This window comes from Microtus ochrogaster, unplaced genomic scaffold, assembly GCF_000317375.1.
Source record: "Microtus ochrogaster isolate Prairie Vole_2 unplaced genomic scaffold, MicOch1.0 UNK112, whole genome shotgun sequence".
NCBI classification, from domain to species: domain Eukaryota; kingdom Metazoa; phylum Chordata; class Mammalia; order Rodentia; family Cricetidae; genus Microtus; species Microtus ochrogaster.
In genome coordinates this window covers 529429-534837 of record NW_004949210.1, presented here as the reverse complement: position 1 = coordinate 534837, position 5409 = coordinate 529429, and the positions used below count along the sequence as shown (strand labels likewise).

General features: G+C 36.6%; 1 protein-coding gene across 1 annotated transcript in view; it reads right to left on the bottom strand.

The window, feature by feature from the left end:
- The window catches only part of Arhgef9 (Cdc42 guanine nucleotide exchange factor 9), a 307395-nt gene extending 302565 nt beyond the window's left edge, over positions 1–4830 (bottom strand). Inside the window, exon 1 of the mRNA XM_026778204.1 lies at positions 4692–4830. The gene's annotated coding sequence lies outside the window, so the exon portion shown is untranslated. The remainder of the gene's footprint in view (positions 1–4691) is intronic.
- Between the last annotated feature and the right edge of the window lie 579 nt (positions 4831–5409).

The window sequence follows — 5409 nt, the reverse complement described above, 5'->3', positions numbered from 1 at the left end:
TAAAGAAAGAATATTAAGAGCTGCAAAGGAAAAAGGCCAAGTAACATATAAAGGCAGACCTATTAGGATTACACCTGACTTCTCAATGGAGACAATGAAAGCCAGAAGGTCTTGATCAAGCGTTATGAAGATATTAAGATACCACAGATGGCAGCCCAGACTACTATACCCAGCAAAACATTCAATCACAATAGAAGGACAAAACAACATATCCCATGACAAAATTAGATTTAACCAATACCTAGCCACAAAGCCAGCCCTACACAAAGTACTAGAAGAAAAATTTCAACCAAAGTTGGCTACATCAACAAAAACACAGCCAATTGATGATCTCACAGCAGTAAATCCTCCAAAAAGGGAAAAACACAAAATAACAAACCAACAACAAAAACTAAATTAGCAGGAGATAGCAATCACTGGTTGTTAATATCCCTTAATATAAATAGACTCAACTTACCTGTAAAAAAAAAGACACAGTTTAACAGATTAGATACAAAACCAGAATCCAACCTTCTTCTACATACAAGAAATACACCTCAACCTCAAAGACAGACATTGCCTCAGAGTAAGGTGTTGGGGAAAAAATTTTCAATCAAAAGGACCTAAGAAACAAGCAGGTCCTAATATCTAACAAAATAGACTTCAAACTAAAATCAATCAAAAGAAACTAAGAAGTATATTTCATATTAGTCACAGGAAAATTCCATCAAGAGGAAATCTCAATATTGAACATCTATGCCCTGAATACAAGGGTACCCTCATATGTAAAAGAAACACTTCCAAAGCTTAAATCATACATTAAACCCCAAACACTAATAGTGGGAGGCCTCAACACCCCACTCTTACCACTGGAAAGGTCAGTCAGACAAAAAATTAACAGAGAAATAAGGGAACTAACATATCTTATGACTCAAATGGACTTAATAGACATCTATAGAATAATCCATCCAAACATAAAAGAATATATACCTTCTCAGCACCTCATGGAACCTTCACAAAAACTGACCAAATATTCAATAACAAAACAAACCTCAACATATACAAAAAATGGAATAACCCCATGTATCTCATCAGATCACCATGGCTTAAAATTAGAATTCAACAGCAACACTAATTCCAGAAATCCCACAAACACATGGGAATTAAACAATGCTCACCTGAATCATCAATGGGTCAAGAAAGAACTAAAGGGAGAAATTAAAGACTTCCTAAAATTCAAAGAAAATCACCACGCAACATACCCAAATTTATGGGACACAATGAAAGCAGTGTTAAGACGAAAGTTCATAACACTAAATGCCTACATAAAGAAGCTGGAAAAATCCCACACTAGTGAATTAACAGAACATTTCAAAACTTTAGAACAAAAGGAAGCAAACTCACCCAAGAGAGCTAGATGTCAGGAAATAAATTGAGAGCTGAAATCAACAAAATAGAAACAAAGAAAACAATCCAAAGAAACAATGAGACAAAGAGTTGATTCTTCAAGAAAATCAATAAAATAGACAAACCTTTATCCAACTAACCAAAAGGCAGAGAGAGAATGTCCAAATTAACAAAATCAGAAATGAAAAGGGGGACATAACATCAGACCTGGAGGAAATTTAGAGAATCATCAGGTCATTTTTCAAAATCCTATACTCCACAAATTTGAAGAACTTAAAAGAAATGGACAACTTTCTGGATAAATATCCCTTACCAAAATTAAATCAAGATCAGATAAGCAAATTAAACAGACCTATAACTGCAGAAGAAATAAAAACAGTCATCAAAAGTCTCCCAACCAAAAACAGCCCAAGGCCAGATGGTTTCAGCTCCAAATTCTACAAGATTTTCAAAGAACTAATACCAATACTCCTCAAATTGTTTCACACAATAGAAACAGAAGGAACATTGTCTAACTTTTTATGAGGCTACAATTACCCTGATATCCAAACCACATGAAGACATTATTAAGAAGAGAATTAGAGACCAATCTCACTCAAGAATATTGATGCAAAAATACTACATAAAATACTGGCAAATCGAATCTAAGAACACATCAGAACCATCATCCAACATGGTCAAGTCGGCTTCATCACAGAGATGCAGGAATTGTTCAACATACAAAAATCTGTCAACATAATCCACTATATAAACAGACTGAAAAATAAAAACCACATGATTTGATGCTGAAAAAGCCTTCTACAAAATACAACATTCCTTCATGTTAAAGGTCTTGGAGAGAGCAGGGATACAAAGAACATACCTAACCATAATAAAGACAATATACAGCAAGCCAACAACCAACATCAAACTAAATGGAGAGAAACTCACAGTGATCCAACTGAAATCAGGAAAAAGACAAAGTTGTCCACTCTCTCCATATCTATTCAATATAATTCTTGAGATCCTAGCTAGAGCAATAAGACAACAAAAGGAGATCAAGGAGATACAAATTGGAAAAGAAGAAGTCAAACTCTATTTGCTGATGATACGATAGTTTACATGAGCGACCCCAAAAATTCTACCAAGGAACTTCTACAACTTATAAACCCTTTCAGTAATGTAGCAGGATACAAGATTAACTCAAAAGAATCAGTAGCCCTCCTATTTCCTATTTTTTATTTCATTCTTAATGTCTTCTTTGACCCATTCACTATTCACAAATGAACTATGTAATCTTCAAGAATTTTTGCACTTATTAGAGATTTGTTTGTTGTTGACTTTAAGTTTTATTACATTATTGTCAAAAAATCAGTAGCCCTCCTTTACACCGATGAGAAATGGGCTGAGAAAGAAAACAGAGAAACTGAAGGGGAGGGGAGAGGCAGGGACAGGAGCAGAGAAAAATGTATAGCTCAGTAAAATCAATTTTAAAAAAGAAAACTTATAGTAGCCCCAGATAAAGCACCCTGTTTGGAAGTAATGATTAATATTCATTGCTGACTTGGCTGCTTTTTGTGTGCAATGGTGTTTGTAGAAAGGATTAACTAAGGGGAAGACCCACACTGAATACCAGCAATCTCATGCTATAGGCTAAGGCCTTAGATAGAATTAAAGGATGAAAAGTAGAATTCAGCTGAATGTGAGCATCTCCCTTTCTCTCCTTTCTGATGTGCTATGATGTGACCTACTTTCCTCCATCATTCCTTCTGGGCTTGACTGAACCCAAGGAAACTATAAACAAAATGAGGAATTCCTCTCTTAAGGTATTTCTCAGGATTTTAGACATAGTGTCAAAAAGTAATATATTTATTTTTACCCTGAGAAAGAATGTGTGACTTCAGATAAGTATGGCAATAAAGAAAAGAAATAGCCCATTAAAATTTCCCGAGCAAATGAGAGAGTATAAAAGGGTATCAAGGTTGGAGCGCTTTTGCCTCCTCCACAATAAAGAACCAATAAATGAATTCTGAAATTCCTTTAATAAAGTTCTGGGAGTAAACAAAAATTCATTAGATCCATGCATATAAAAATTTAACCCCTAAATATAAGTTTATATAAATCTGTATAAGCTTACAAAATTAAAATAAATCTTAACAGAGTTTAAAATTTTTACTAACCAAATTACCGCGTCAAGTAATTTTACATGTTTACTCATTTAATCATAATTAAAATTAAGTAACATAGAACCAAAAATTCCCAGAAATATTGGGATTTTGCTGTTGTTTTCTGAAAGATTGTTTGTTTATTTAAGGTATATATGTGTGTGCCTGTGTGAGTTTACATGCACCACATAAAGATTTATAACTGTTGAATCAACCGCCTCTCCAGACCCCAGATTTTTTTTTTTTAATTTTTCCCAGAAATTTTAGGTGGAAATGACAAATGTTATGAAATACCTCCAGGAATTCATTTCCTCTAGCAACAGTATACACATTCACATTAAATGGAATATAGACTCTCACAGTATCATGCCACTTCAGATGGCAACCGCAATTAAACTGTGGTCTTCAAAGCACTGTGGAGTTTTAGGATTGTGAACAGATATTCTGGATTTTCCCTCATATTTTCTTTACAAATAAAGAGAGGAAACTAACGAAAGGTCCAAGAAACTAAATGCTTCCCTGCTAACAGATGATGGACAGCGCTAAAATGGAATCCAGGTAGCAGGTAGCCTGGCTCGAATTAGTACTCTTGCTTTTGCCAGAGGCTTTTCCTCCACTCTTGTTTGCTAAGCTGTTCAACATTCTCAGACCAGGACTCTGTGTCTATTGTCATTGCCAGGCTTCTTCTTCTCCTCCACAAGACTTGCCTATTGCCTAGACTCTGAGCCTTCAAAGCTACATTTTAAATTCTGGTCCCTCAGTCAATCTTAAATAAGCTAGGGGGCCCTCACAGTGCTTTGCTCCTACCTTGTTTCAAATGGTAAGGAGCTGGAAGATATGTGTTTACTCCCCCCCCCACCACCACCACCACCTTGCACGTTATCCCAGCGTCCTAGTAACGGCAGTATCTATTTTGTACCTAGGTGGCTTGGCTCCAAACACTTGTTTGAAATGAATGAATTCGGGCATCTTCTGAATAGAGGAAAGAGTTTACTCTATGAACAAGAATGCCTAGCCTGCGCATTTTTTAAAATGAGAGAGAGAAGCAGAGGGAAGAGGAGTTTGTCTATGAATAGATATGAGAATAGTTGCTATAAGAAAGGAGTAAGGTTCTGTATTTCCCAGAGGCAATGTAGCAAAAGAAGTTCAAGAGAGACTTACCACCGGGATAGAGAGGAGGAGGCACGTCAGAATGAGTTGATGTTTCTGCTTACGGAAGGCTGGTAGGAAAAGAGCACGTCCGTGGGCCCAATATTTCACGGAGAAGGGAGAAATAAAATGACTGTTAGGTAGGCAAGGGTGAAGAGAGGGTCCTTTCAATAGCCGGCGTAAAAGTCTAAGGAACGAACGGATTGGCGCAGTTTCCTGTTTCCTAACCCTTAACTGCAATAGCTTCAAAATAGCACAGCAGTGCTACCCAGTGGATAAGTGTGGAACTGCAGGTCACAGAATCTAAAGTTGCACTCAACGCTGAGAAAAGCAATTCAGTATTTCATCCTGACAGACTTCTCAACCTTTGACTACAACCAGTCCCTCCGATATTCCTTCATTGCTTTTCAGGCTCCTCTATAGGTTTTGTTCAGGTTATGCGCTTTCCTAACCTCCTCAATACAAATCCTGCCTGCTCTTCTAAGTGTTTTCGTTTGTTTGCTTTGGGATTTTGTTTTTGTTTTTGGCATAAGGTCTCACATATTCCAGGATGTCCTTCAGCTAAGTATGCATTCCAATCTGGCCTTAAATTCCTGATCTCCTTCCTTTCACCTTACCTCGCTTTAGGGTGGCTCCAAATGGCAAAAAAACCCACTGAGATAGAAGATAAGAAAGCGAAATTCTATACTAGTCTTGGTAATTTATTCACTTAATGATCTTGGACAAGTCT